Below are 15,000 nucleotides of genomic sequence, written 5' to 3'. Positions count from 1 at the left end.
ACGTTTCGAAGATTCCATTTTGACATTTCGATGACATTTTACACTATCTTGCGCTTCACTAACTCCTAACATTTGATCAGACACCCTAAGTCAATCTGCAAGGTGAACAGGTGAGTGTCAGGTGAGTGTCAGGTGTGGCCGCGTCCCTGATGGCTAGTACACACTTCACCCGTCCCTGATTCCTTCACTCTACTCTCCTGGCACGGCAAAGAAATGAACTTAGTCTTAATCCTTTTTGAGAAGAGCCAACACTGTGATGGGAATGGCATGACGTGAGGCCCCAGTGTGTGTGTGTGTGTGTGTGTGAGAGACGAGGGAGGTATAAGATGAGATGGCGAGAAGACAAGGATAAAAGTGGAATTACTACTACTACTGCTACTACTATTATCACTTCTATACTACTACTACTACTACTACTACTACTACTACTACTACTACTACTACTACTGCTGCTGCTGCTGCTACTACTCAAATAAATCATGATGTGAGGAGAGAGAGAGAGAGAGAGAGAGAGAGAGAGAGAGAGAGAGAGAGAGAGAGAGAGAGAGAGAGAGAGAGAGAGAGAGAGTTCCATCACTGAGTTATACGCGAGGGGTCTGAACGCGAGGCAGTCAGTCGGTCTATCTCTCCCTCTGAGCGCAGACAACTCCCGCCTCTCTGTCCGCGCCGCCTCTCGCCTCCCAGCCAGCCGCCAGCCCGCCAGCCTTCCCTCACGCTCCCCTCATACCACCTGCTTCCCGCGCCGCACTCCCTCCCGTGACAGCCAAAGTGACACACCAACACTTACATTACAGACAAAACCGCATCTTAACATTTATTTTTACACTTGTACACGCTGATACTACTACTACTGCTATTTTCACTACTACTTCTATTACAACCTAGCCATGAAATCCGCACATGATGATGAAGAAAATGCAACTTTTTCGTTCCGCCAACTTACCGGGAACGTCTTGGAAAACACCTGAGGCTGTGGGGAAGCAGGTGTGGCAATGATGAAGCGGGGGCGGCAGGTGTGACGCTTGGCAAGGCTTGGTGCCACGCGACGCCTGCTGGCACTGCTCGCCGCTGACTAAGCAGGGAACAAGCGGGGAATTCGTGGATAAGTGATCTGAAAAATAGATTAAAAAGTAGATTAATAGTGTCAGAGGTTAAAGAAAAAAATTCCTGAAGAGAGGGAGAGAGAGAGAGAGAGAGAGATAAATACAATTGTGATAAATCAAAGTATAGTGATAAAAAAAAATAAATAAAGAAGCATGTAAAAATTGCCGTACTTTTTTCCCTCTCCTCTCAAAATATAATTCCTGAAGAGAGGGAAAGCGAGAGAGCGAGAGATAAACAACACTGTGAGAAATGCAATTATAGAAACATGTAAAACTATCGGACATTCTTCCCTCTCCTCTCAACCCTTCCCTGTGTTACTTATCTCACGTGCTCCGGGGTTAGGGCAAATGCATAGAAAACGGGGTGAGAGTTGGTAAGGCTCACGAGGCTCACGAGGTTCTGCTCAACGGACCACGACAGACTCCCTGTAGCCTGTCCGTCCTCCCCCTCACCTCACCTGACCTGCCTACCTGCCTGCCGCCGCGCACCCTGACAGGTAAGGATATGACGGTTCCCCTTACCTTGATCCCCCTCCCTCAACCCTTCCTTTCCTCAGGTAGGGGTGAAAACAGGTAATTTTTGTATGCTTCCGCTTCTCCTGTTTCTTCTACTTGTTGTTCGTGAGAGAGAGAGAGAGAGAGAGAGAGAGAGAGAGAGAGAGAGAGAGAGAGAGAGAGAGAGAGAGAGAGAGAGAGAGAGAGAGAGAGAGAGAGAGAGAGAGAGAGAGAGAGCAAAATTAACATACAATGACAGAGAGAAACAGACAGATACACAGCCAGGAAGCAGAGAGACAGGCAAACCAACAGACGGAACGAACACAGATAGAAACAGGGGAAAAAAAAAAGAAACTAAAGAAAAGACAAGAACTTAATATCCCCTGCTGTCTGGCGTTTCTCCCGTTAGTATCTTATCGTTATGAATTTTCTTTACAACTCGAAGGAGGGAAAGTAAGCACAAAAAAGTAAAAAAAGGCAAAGTCATCCTGGAAAATCTCGCTCCATTTCTTTCATGAATAAACGATTAGGGGGAAAAAAAATTAGAGGTTGTTAGTGAAGAGAAAAAAATGCAAAATGAAGGAGAGGGGAGTGGGGGGAAACATGAATTCTTAATAAATGTGATTTGTTACAGTTCGTTAACTTTAATTTGGTGAAACTGTTGTTGTTGTTGTTGTTGTTATTGTTGTTGCTTTTGTTGTTATTACTGTTATTGTTATTATTATCGTTATTCCTTGTTCTCGTTTCTCTCTCTCTCTCTCTCTCTCTCTCTCTCTCTCTCTCTCTCTCTCTCTCTCTCTCTCTCTCTCTCTCTCTCTCTCTTTCTCTCTTGGTACTCTCACTCCCTACTTCTTTATTCACCCTCTCTTATCGTCTCTCTCTCTCTTTGTTCCTGCGTTTACTTTCCCAATCTGTTCCTCTCACTCCCTGTCTTTGTTCTGTGTTACTACTAAAACAACAACAACAACAACAAAAACAACACCAATACCTTCACCACCACCACCACCACGACCACCACCACCAACAACAACTACTACAACTACAACTACAACAACAACAACAACAACAACAACAACTACTACTACTACTACTACTACCATCACTCACTAAAATCACCATATAAACGCCAAAGAAAGCATTACAGCTCAAAAACAAAAGCAGGACGAACAAAGAGAACAGACAAAGAATTAAGAAGAAGGAAAAAACAACAACAACAATTAAGAGAAGACAAAAGGAACAAGGAAAGCCTACGAGATGAAAGGATAAAAGAAGCAGAGGGTAAGAAAGGAGAAGATAATGGAGAACAGACGGCAAAAAAGAAGACACGTAATTGAATCATTAGAGTAGGAATGTATTCGTAAACAACTTGAAGAATGATTTAAGGGTTTCAAGAGGAGAAGGAGGAGGAGGAGGAGGAGGAGGAGGAGGAGGAGGAGGAGGAGGAGGAGGAGGAGGAGGAGGAGGAGATTTCTCAACCTTAGAATTATAAAAGTCTCAAACTTAAATCTATCATGAGAAACTTTTCACGAAGATAATTCGATTCCCATAAACGAAGAGGAGGAGGAGGAGGAGGAGGAGGAGGAGGAGGAGGAGGAGGAGGAGGAGGAGGAGGAGGAGGAGGAGGAGGAGGAGGAGGAGGAGGAGGAGGAGGAGGAGGAGGAGAAATACTTTTATCCACATTTCTATATTCATCTCTGTATCTATATTTCTTTCTGAGAGAGAGAGAGAGAGAGAGAGAGAGAGAGAGAGAGAGAGAGAGAGAGAGAGAGAGAGAGAGAGAGAGAGAGAGAGAGAGAGAGAGAGAGAGTCATGTAGTGTTGACGAAAGGGAACTAAAATCAATTTCCTAGTCGGACACTCAACCTCTCAACATAACACGCAATCTCTTCCGCCTCGTGACGCCGCCAAACAACAGAGGCACGGGCTGCACACTCTGGTGATCAGCAAATAGCGCTGCGCTTTTAAGATAAATTACGTCCTGCGCTCTTACGGACACACGAACACCGATTAAGCTACTCTTGGTATGATATTCTCTCTCTCTCTCTCTCTCTCTCTCTCTCTCTGTGTCTCTCTCTGGTCTTTTCCTCACTAAGTAAGACATAAATGAATAGATAAGAGTTTAGATAAATGTATTCCGGCTCTTCTTCATCCTTCTCTTCTTATTTTTCTTCTCTTCCTCCCGCTTCTCCTCCTCCTCTCGTACTTCTTTCTCTTCCTCCTCCTTCTTCTCCCTCCTCTTCCTTCTCCTTCTCCTTTTCCTCATGTTCCTTCTTTTGTTCCTCCTCCTCTTCTTCTTCCTCCCCCTCCTCTTCTACTTCTTCTTCCCCATCCTCTTTATCTTCCTCTCCCTCTTCCTCCTTCTCCTCCTCCAAATGTGCTTAGGATTTTGTTCATGAAATCAAATCATCTCTAAACAAGTTTCTCATAATGTGTTGAAGTTTCCAGACTCATAGTTTTTTGCTTGAGAAAATGCCTCCACTTTCTCCTCCTGTTCCTCCTCCTCCTCCTCCACCTCCTCTCCTCCTCCTCTTCCACTCTCCCTGGCCTCTTGAGACCCTTAAATCCAACTAACAATGGGTGAAAAATACATTCCAATTCTCCTGATTCAATTATTCCATTCCGCACCTTCTCGTCTCGTATTTCTTCTCCATTCCTTCCGCTGTGTGTGTGTGTGTGTGTGTGTGTGTGTGTGTGTGTGTGTGTGTGTGTGTGTGTGTGTGTGTGTGTGTGTGTGTGTGTTTCTCTGCTTAACTCTTTCAATGCTATGGTTATCTCTTTTTTAACACTGAGAGCACAGTGAGAAATTTTTTGGATGCTGGACAGAGAGAGAGAGAGAGAGAGAGAGAGAGAGAGAGAGAGAGAGAGAGAGAGAGAGAGAGAGAGAGAGAGAGAGATATTAAAGTTATACTTGGCGCTGGTCAGACCTCATCTAGACTACGCGGTGCAGTTCTGGTCCCCGCATTACAGGAAAGATATAGGTCTATTAGAATCAGTACAGAGGAGAATGACTAAAAGGATACAGGGGATGAGGAGTATTCCTTACGAGGCGAGGCTGAAGCTGTTGAATTTACATTCTTTAGAGAGACGTAGGTTAAGAGGGGACCTGATAGAAGTCTTTAAGTGGTATAAGGGTTATAACAAGGGAGATGTAAGCAAAATTCTTAGGATCAGCAACCTGGGTAGAACAAGAAATAACGGGTTCAAGCTTGAAAAATTTAGGTTTAGGAAGGAGATAGGGAAAAATTGGTTCTCAAATAGAGTGGTAGACGAGTGGAACGGACTCAGTAATCATGTAGTTAGTGCTAGGACACTAGAGAGCTTTAAGAGAAGATTAGACAAGTTTATGGATGGGGATAACAGATGGAAATAGGTAGGTGTGTTTCAAACAGGGACTGCCACGTGTAAGCCTGGTCGCTTCTTGCAGCTTCCCTTATTTCTTATGTTCTTATGTTCTTATGAGAGAGAGAGAGAGAGAGAGAGAGAGAGAGAGAGAGAGAGAGAGAGAGAGAGAGAGAGAGAGAGAGAGAGAGAGAGAGAGAGAGAGAGAGAGAGAGGAATATGAGGTTAATTTGATTTTTGGCTAAGCTACAAAAGCGCGTATTTAAGAGACTGTAGTACGAAAATTAAGTCTTTTTAGATGCTGTAAATGATAATGGGAATGAAAGAAGAGTAGTGAAAGAGTTAAGGAAATGTAAATAAAGAAACCCTGAGATTAAAAGCATAGAGAAGGTAAGCTAAATCTATCTTTTGTATCTCTCTCTCTCTCTCTCTCTCTCTCTCTCTCTCTCTCTCTCTCTCTCTCTCTCTCTCTCTCTCTCTCTTTAAAGTGTCAATTTTAGAGAGAGAGAGAGAGAGAGAGAGAGAGAGAGAGAGAGAGAGAGAGAGAGAGAGAGAGAGAGAGAGAGAGAGAGAGAGAGAGAGAGAGAGAGAGAGAGAGAGGAATTAAAAAAAAATCCACATTTCCTTTCCTCAAAATTGAAAAAGAGAAAGTCGCAGGAAAAGGAGATGAGTAGAGAAGGAAGTAAAGGAGGAGGAGGAGGAGGAGGAGGAGGAGGAGGAGGAGCACAGGGAGGGTCTTGCTACTCTTATAAATGGAGGGAGCTTGAGAAAGTTTTACCCCATCTATTAAGAGAAGGAAGCTGAAGGTGGCATTAAAAGTTTGATGAGGCAAAATCGTTCAATTACTGAGTACCTGAGAGAGAGAGAGAGAGAGAGAGAGAGAGAGAGAGAGAGAGAGAGAGAGAGAGAGAGAGAGAGAGAGAGAGAGAGAGAGAGAGAGAGAGAGAGAGAGAGAGAGAGAGAGAGAGAGAGAGAGAGAGAGAGAGAGAGAGAGAGAGAGAGAGAGAGAGAGAGAGACTGAAGATAAAACGTACATTCCAACACAAAACCAGGTAAATACAAATGAATAAAAAAAAAATTCAAAACCAGAGGAAAAAAAAATAACATAAATGAATAAAAAAAGAGCTGAAGAACAAAATGGAAACAAAACACAGACAAATAGAGCAAAAAAGAGAAAAAGGAGAGAGGAGAACCCAATCAGTAAATAAAACAATAAAACACGAGCAAAAGAAACAAAGAGTAAGAGAAAATAGAAACCAGGAAGAGAGGAAAATGAATATTGATGACAAACAAATAAGACGTGAAAGAAAATTATTGATATTTAAGTGTTTCCTCTCAACTTGAAATAATAGACGAGTGACGGAGGAGGAGGAGGAGGAGGAGGAGGAGGAGGAGGAGGAGGAGGAGGAGGAGGAGGAAGAGGAGGATGAGGAGGATAAGGAGGAGGAAGAGGTGGAGGAGGATTAGGAGAGGAGGAGGAAGGAAGAAAGGGAAAGATTGAAGATATTTGTATGTGTCACTCTTAATAAATACTACAAATCTGGAATGAATATTAGGAATTGGAATGAATACTATGAATCTGGAATGAATACTAGGGGGACAGGAATGAACACTAGGAATGCTTATTGGTTACTGGGAATGCACTGTGTTATCTTAAAACAGGACTACGGTGAGACGCGGTGCTTATGAAAAGGTAGAGGCAGTGGTGGTGGTGGAAGTAGTAGTAATAGTAGTAGTAGTAGTAGTGGTGGTGGTGGTGGTGGGTTGAATGTTTGAAACTCATTAGAGGGAGGAAGAGGAGGAGGAGGAGGAGGAGGAGGAGGAGGAGGAGGAGGAGGAGGAGGAGGAGGAGGAGGAGGAGGAGGAGGAGGAGGAGGAGGAATATAGATGAGAAGGAAGAAGGATATGAAAAGTGAAGAAGGTGAAGGAGAAGAAAATCTGAATAAAATTAATGAGACAAAATTAAATGACAAAGGAGGAGGAGGAAAAGAAAAGATTGTGGAGATGAAATAAAATGGCAGAGGAGAAAGTGGAGGAGGAACGTAAGAGGAAGGAAACAGAGAAAAAAAAGACCCAAGGGAGGCTGTGAAGACGAAATGAAATGGCAGAGAAGAAGAATGAGAAGCAGAAGGAAAAGGATAATATTAATAAGAGAGCAAACTTAGATGAGGCTGCGGACACAAAATTAAATGACAGAAAAAAAGAAGGAGCAAAAAGAGGGGAAGGAAGAAGAGGACCCCACGTGAGGCAAGGGAGGCAAAATTAAGCGGCGAAGAAGAACAAATAAAAGAAGTAGAAGGAGAAGAAAATTATCCCAAGTGCGTTTGCGAAGAGAAACTGAAATGACAAAGAAGAAAAAGAAGCAAAAAGAGGAGGAGAAAGAAAAGAACCCCAACTGAGGCAAGGCAGGCAAAAATGAAAAATGTTACGTGGATATGCAAAGCCACAAGAACCAAAAGAAGGCCACAAAAAAAAAAACAAAAAAAAAAAAACACCCAATATCAAACTGATGAGGCAGTGAATACATCAAAGTCCTGGCGGCCGCGCCCTACTTCCGTCCTTTATTTCCATTTCATACACCTTATCTCTCACCGCCCGACATATCCCTGTTTATTCGTTGCTTCTGTGTTCCCGCCATCAAAGAGTGCGTGGTGTTACGGCGTGGGAATAAAGAAGTGTTTGTAGCAATGCAAATAGTGGCTATATTGGTTCAGTGGCTTCTCCGTCTACCGCTTTGATGTGCTCGCTCTCTCTGCTCGCCTCTACATGTTTGAGTGTTTGGGTTTTTGTCGTCCGTGTTGCTTTAAACGGCGCACCTCGATGCCGGAGTGCTTGCAAAAATAGAGGGTTTAGAGGATCGCGGTGTGTTGCGTGTCGTGCAAGCTGCCTTAAGTTTTGGTTACTTGAAAATAACAGGAGTCTGTAACTTAAAAGCGAATTAGTGGAAATATTAATCTGTTTAAAGGTATTTCAAAAAGGGATATCTCTAAAGGGAAAGGTAGTTGAAAACACGGAGGTATCTTGAAAAAAAAAAACGAGTGTTTTAGAAAGAAGAGATACTGAAAAAAATTATTCCGCCTGATTTAAGAAGAGGATCTAGTAAAGTCTGCCTATGAAGAGAAGGATCCTTGAAAAAAAAGTCCAAGTACATAAAAAAAAGGACATCATCAAAAAGTCCACGTACTTAATACAATAAATAAATAAAAATAAGTTAATAAACTCTCCGCGTCCCTCATTATCCTCCCCAACAAAAAAAAAAAAAAAAAAAAGACGTGGAAAAAAAAAAAGAGCTGAAATGTTTGGGCGCATCTCCTCTCCTTTGAAGCTCTCGCGGGTGAGTTCCAAGTTTCATGTGTTAGACTCACGAGGAAGATTCGAAGTTGCTAATAGAAGACTCCATCTCGGGAATCCTCTCACGGACTCATTATAAGAACTTTCAATTCGCAGACAGTTAAGAGAGAAAAAGAAAAAAAAAAACTCATCTCACTGGTAAAAAGATCTGTCTACCTTGCTGCTTATGTGTCTTGGTTTTACCATATAAGAACTTCGAATTTGGACGCGAATTTGGAGACACTTAAGAGAGAGAGAGAGAGAGAGAGAGAGAGAGAGAGAGAGAGAGAGAGAGAGAGAGAGAGAGAGAGAGAGAGAGAGAGAGAGAGAGAGAGAGAGAGAGAAATGTATCTTTCTGCTAATAAGAATAAGCTTTTCTGCTTAAGAAAAAGCTTTCTGCTTTTTCTTAATGCATATCTGCCTTAAGAAAAAAAAAAAACCTTAACTGGAGGAATTGTGGTGCTTGCTTGCCACTTATGCTTGCTTCTTTAATTTTCACCTGGCTGCCTTAAAAAAAAAAGAAACTAATTTTTTATGTAGAAGGGACACCAGCCAAGGGCAACGAAATTAGAGGAAAAAAAAGGCCCACTAAAAAAAAAAGTAAAGACCCACTACAAAATAAGACACATTTGGGAAAAGATTAGAAAAAGGCCCACTAGAAAAAAAGGCCACTAAAACAGTAAAATACTAGAAAAAAACACTAACAAAAAGGTCCACTAGAAAAGGCTAGAAAAAAAGACCACTTGAACAAAAGCCCAGTAAATAAAAAATGCACAAAAAGGCCCACTAGGAAAAAGACTAGAAAAAAACGCCCACTAGAAAAAAAAGTTCCTCTAGAATAAAAAAGCCCACTTGACTTGAACTTGAGCTGCGGAGGTTCAAGGACATTTTTCCTTTACGTATCAGGGAGAAAGTTCAAGGACAAAAAGAAGATTAAAAAGCTCTATTCAAATGCCACTCCCAGAAAGTTAATAGAAGCAGCTGCACCGAGCGAGAAACCAATTTATTTTCCAAAGCGTCTTGAAGTTCCTCTTTTGTTCAGTGTAATTGCCTAGAGTCTGTGAAATGAAGCAGTAAGTGAGCGACCATGTGTCACCACTAGTCGTAAGATAAAGGAGTTCAAAATATGTATGTAGATTTCTTCATATATAGACAAAATATGGCTGAATAAAATAAAAAAAAGGAAGAAATAAATTTAAATGGAACGAATAAAATGTACGACAAAAATGCAACTTGAGTAAAAAACAAAGTTAAAAAAGAATAAGGATAAAAATATAAATAAAAAGCACCAAAAAAAAAAGAAAAAGCTTGAGCAAAAAAATAAGATAAATAAGAAAGTAAATAAATTAACAAATGAAAGAAATTAAATGTACGGAAAAAAACACACAGCTTCAATAAAAACAAAGAAAAGTAAGGAAATAAACAGATAAATAAATAAAAAAAAGTAAAACACACACACACACACACACACACACACACACACACACACACACACACACACCAAAAATATCGCACCTTACGCTGCATAAAAGTCATATTCAGTTTACGAGAAGAGAAGAGAAAAAAAAAGAAAATAAAACGACCTTTACGATTAGTCTAAAAAAAAAAAAAAAAAATAGAGCCTCTCTGACCTTCTCCACAATACCACACTGAAGTCTTTTTAACGGGATGCTACGAATAAGATACGACTGATACGAGGCGGGATTCGAACGTGGGTCCCTGAGGTGAAGCGACAAGCATGTTAGCCACTGAGCCAATGACTTTTAGCGTTGTACAATAACACCAACACGGTGAGGAAAGAAAAAAGTTATAATTACATAAAGGACACACACACAGACAGACTCACAGACACACATAAAAAGAAAGAAATAAAGATAGATACGTAGATAGATAAAAGAGCGAGGGCGAGAAAGAAGCAGACAGAGACAAAAAAAAAAAAAAAAAACAAACGAACAGGCGGGAAAACAAAATATACAGCATTCCTGCAAACTTAAACCAAGGGTGAATAACATTGAAAGACCTTGCTTACTCTCCTACACTCTCCCGGTTTCTCGCGCACTTTCATCACACGACAGCTTCCTCTCACCTTCAGGAAACACGTCAGCCAGATTTCACCAGAGCGAACAAGTCCTGGAAACTCACTAGAGGGAAAATGGTTTAAATAATGAGGAGGTTGTCGCCCTTATTAGCAATTTCCTTTAGGTATCTTCACTTCTTGTTCCCTTTGGCGCTGTCTGTCCTTCTCTCGCTTCTCTTCCTCTTTTTTTTTTCTTGTTTTCTTGAATTTTCATCTTTTTTGTGGTTTCTTTCAAGTTTTCCGTTTATTTATTTTTTCGTTTTTCTTCTTTATTTTCTATTTCCCTTTACTTATTGTTTCCCCCTGCACTGTCTGGCCTTCTCTTGCTTCTCTTACTTCATTCTTTCTTCTTGTTATCTTGTGTTTCCTTCTTTTTTAGTTTTTCTTTTCTTTTATGTCTGTTCCTGTCTTTCATCTCCCCTTCCTACTTTTTTTCTTTTTTCCTATTTCACTTCATTCGTTGCTTCCTCTTTTTTGGCGCTCCCATTTCCTTTTATTCGTTCCTATTTGTATCTTTCCGTGTCTTCCCTCCTCTTTCTCCTCCTCCTCATCCTCCTCCTGCTTTACTTTAGTTTCTGTCGCCCTTCCTTATCTTATCTCCCCCTACGCATCCCTTCCCACTCTCTACTACCTCTTTACTCTACCTTCCATCAACATCTTCTCAAGTAATTAACACACGCTGCGGGGAAACTTTCTAGGGATACAAAAGTTACGCTTCTTGAAATTTCTTCCGTAATTCTTTTCTCGCTGGCTTGTTTATTTGTGGCCTGGATCAGCAGTTTCGTCCCCCTCTCTCCCACCACTGTCCATCCTTTCTTTATCACCTCTCGCTGCCTCCCCATCGAACGACGAAGAAAAGAAGAGGAAAAGGAGAAAAAGAAAGGAAAATCACCGCTGGGGTAAAAGACTAATGTTTGAGGAGGGTATATTTTCTGTCTGTCTGTCTGTCTGCCTGTGTGTTCATTTCTCTCTGTCTGCCCGTCTATATTTTCTCTCTCTCTCTCTCTCTCTCTCTCTCTCTCTCTCTCTCTCTCTCTCTCTCTCTCTCTCTCTCTCTCTCTCTCTCTCTCTCTCTCTCTCTCTCTCTCTTTCATTTGTTCCCTGACTTAATATTCCAGACGTCAAGAACAAGAAGCTTCGAAGTCATAAGAACACACACACACGATTCCAGCCAGAATCCGTTCCCTTGAGTTTAATATTTCCGCCTGTCTTGAGGCACTGACGAGGAAGTTGTGGGAAGGGTTGTAGTCAGTCGGATTCAGGAAAGACACCGAGCGTATATATATGTTGAAACAGTTCTCGCTCGCTTTCTGTTCAATTCTATATATTTTTTTTCCCCTTCACGACAGCATTCACAAAGGTGACAAGAGGACACCTGGTGTTAAAGGGTTTCACAATATACAGTGCATGATGACATATTCTCGTTTTCTCGATTCTTTTTTTATTATACAGTATTCATTTCATCATTAAAAACACTCACACTTAACTTAAAAAGAGGACGCCTGCAGTTAAGGCCTTTAAAGTAACATAACAGTGCAGGATGCTATATAATATTCCTCGCTGTTGAATTTTTTTGTATTACTATATATATATATATATATATATATATATATATATATATATATATATATATATATATATATATATATATATATATATATATATATATATATATATTAGCAACATTCAAAGAGAAGTTTAAATAGAAAGCTTACAGACAGATAATTTCTGAATAACACAGTAGTTGAAAATGACACACAAAGTTCCTCATTTTCTTTTGTTACATTTTAAGTATAAGATTCACAAATGAGTTGGAATGACACCTGTAGCTAGAGCTTTTCTCAATAGCATACCAGTGCAGAATGCCACGAGATTTCCCCGTTTCTCTTATTACTTTCTTCATTAGTAGTATTCATGCAAGAGTTAAAAAAAAAAAAGAGGCTGGCAGTTCGAGCGTTTTTCAATAACATGGCAGTGGAAAAAGGCACACAATATTTCTCTTCTTCTCTCGCTACATATTACATTGTTTTCTTTCATGATGGCATTCAAATAAGAGCTATAAAGACGCCTGCAGTCAGAGCATTCCACGGCAACATACCAGAGCAAAAGGCCAGGCAATTTTGTTTAATTTCCCTTGCATTATATATATTTTTTTCCTTTCATGGAAGTTCAGAAGGTGACGCCTGCGGTCAAAGTATTACTACTTACATTATCTCATCAGCGTTACAGAATAATAAATCACAGGTAAGATGTCACACAATTATTCTCCTTTTCTTCTTGCTATTATGTTTTTCTTCTTACATAATAGCTTCCACAAATGAGTTGAAAAGAACACGCCTGCGCTCACAGCAACAAAATATTATTAATAACTTTACACAAGAAGTTACGAGGCAAGTCTGTGGTCTCTGCTTTTCTAACTAAGGTCACACCTTCTTTCACGACGGCACTATGAAAGGAATTGGCAGACTACGTGATATCCTGCCTTGGAGAAGCATGGAAACTCAGAGAAAATGTTTGTTGTAAGAGACCACAAGTCCAGGGCGGGAAAAAAATGGCAGTGAGAGGTTTTCATCGGGGTTCGAACCTCTGTTGGGACACTCATGGTAAACGCGAATCCAGCACCTTACCGACCAGGCTAAGAGGATCACCACGGCCAGGGTGGATTTTGGTCGGCACTGTCCAGTCACTTCATTATATAAAAATGCATACACAAAGCATGGATAACTGCATACCTAACATTTCAATGCAGCAAGACGAAACAATACAACGCAGCAGGAAATTCAAGAGCACTCCCTGGGATTTGCCGTCCTCATCAATTGCATATCTTCTTGTTACGAGGACACTCAGGGCACTCACAAAACAATAAAGAGGATTGGATATGGAACGTTTTAGAGCAGCACTACACGGCATTATTACACGGCAAGATACCGTCAGAAATTCCCAAGTGTTAGTTTTTTTTTCGGTTCAGCTTTACATTTCCCTTCACGAGAGCAGTCACAGAACAGCGATATTAAATACGAAGTAGTTTCAAACAACATTACACGACAAGGAACCCTCAAACATTATCAAGTGCTTGCGTTTTCTGTTTGACTTTACATTTTCCTTCACGAAAGCATCCACGGAAAAGAGATTAAATATAAAACCTTTCCAAGCAGCATTACACAGCAAGAAGTCAAGCGGCACATCTGTATTTTCAGCAGCATTTCATATATTCGCCTTCCTGACAAGCATTCAAGGCAGGCATTAACAAGATAACATTCAGAACATTTCCCAGTAACATTACACTGCCCCAAAAAACTGTGACGCAACACCATTGAACATCTGCAAGCTTCATAAATACTAAATAGCCCCAAACCTTCACTCTGGACGTGACGGGAATGAGATGAAGGCCTTAGTGCGTGCGTGCGGTGTGAGAGATATGTGTGAGAATGACGCGACGCCTGAAGATTATGCAAGGAGGATTAAGACGCAGCAGGAAAGGGTGCTGTGTGACTTTGTGCTTGAATTGAATATTAGGTCCTGCATTTCTTGTCCTCATATTCAGTACAAAGGAACAAGTTATAAGTCTATCAGTGTGCATTTCCTATTTTTTCTTTTTTTTTTAATTTCTTTCGGGTCAAGGTTAATCTTCCCATTTTTACTTTTTATTTATCTTTTTTTGAAGGGAAGAAATACGTAGATGTAGGAATTTAATCTCTCTCTCTCTCTCTCTCTCTCTCTCTCTCTCTCTCTCTCTCTCTCTCTCTCTCTCTCTCTCTTTACTTGAGAGTTTGACGAATTGTTTTGTCAAGAGGTTCGGCAGGGCTGCTGAGAACTATCTTTGACATATGAAAAATAGATATCAATAAACAGAGTAACATACATTATTTAAATACAGTATTTTCATTACAGTATTATGATTAGATCCATGCATCTACAGCAGACTTGAAAGTATTTAAAGAGTTGATGCAGTGAAGCTGAGTCTGCTGCACGAGCTTGTTCCAAATTTGTGTATAGCGAAGGAATGTTTCTGTCCTGGCAAAAGGGATGACATGTTGGAAGTTCCTGGTGATGGCAGCTCGAGCGGTATGTCCGTGAGGTTGTGCCCACGGCTGGCGTAGTGCATCCAGGTGTGGGGCGCACTGCTTTTGGGTTTTGTACAAGACGCACAATCCTGCAACATCTCAGCGCTGTTGTAGGGGTTGCATGGATGGAGGTGGCTGGTCTGGCGGAACCTTTAGACGTATCAAGCGTTGGACTCTGTTTTGGACCTTGTCAAGAAGGCCCAAGTATGAAGTCGGGCAGCACGACCAAGTGAAAATAGCATATTCTATAAGAGAGCGGACTTGAGCTGCATATAAGGCGGTGATTTCCCTGAGAGTCTAGGAGATGAGAGACATGCCTGATACAACTAAGTTTCGCGGCGGCTCTCCTGGCGATGGTCCTGACGTGGCCAGTAAAGCTCAAGGTGCTGTTCACCTCCACACCCAGTACTGAGATGGACGTCAGCAAGGGCAGCGGCCGCCCGTCGAGTAGGATGGTAGGGATGAGAGTGTCAGGGGTATGGTGCCTCCGAGAAACCAGCAACACCTGTGTCTTCTCAGGAGCGAGGTGCACTTGCCATCGCCGACCCCATGAGATAATGGTTTGGAGGACCTGGTTGATGTGCGCGATGGTC

The 15,000-nt window shown here is 41.3% G+C and overlaps 1 protein-coding gene across 1 annotated transcript in view; it reads left to right on the top strand.

The window, feature by feature from the left end:
- The first annotated feature begins 973 nt into the window (after nucleotides 1-973).
- Nucleotides 974-15,000, top strand: part of LOC135107990 (opsin-5-like) — a 66,315-nt gene continuing 52,288 nt past the window's right edge. The window contains exon 1 of the mRNA XM_064018505.1: nucleotides 974-1,600. The gene's annotated coding sequence lies outside the window, so the exon portion shown is untranslated. The remainder of the gene's footprint in view (nucleotides 1,601-15,000) is intronic.

This window comes from Scylla paramamosain, chromosome 16 (genome assembly GCF_035594125.1).
Source record: "Scylla paramamosain isolate STU-SP2022 chromosome 16, ASM3559412v1, whole genome shotgun sequence".
Classification (NCBI taxonomy): Eukaryota; Metazoa; Arthropoda; class Malacostraca; order Decapoda; family Portunidae; genus Scylla; species Scylla paramamosain.
The sequence above is the reverse complement of the archived record's forward strand: the minus strand, read 5'-3'. Positions and strand labels throughout refer to the sequence as shown.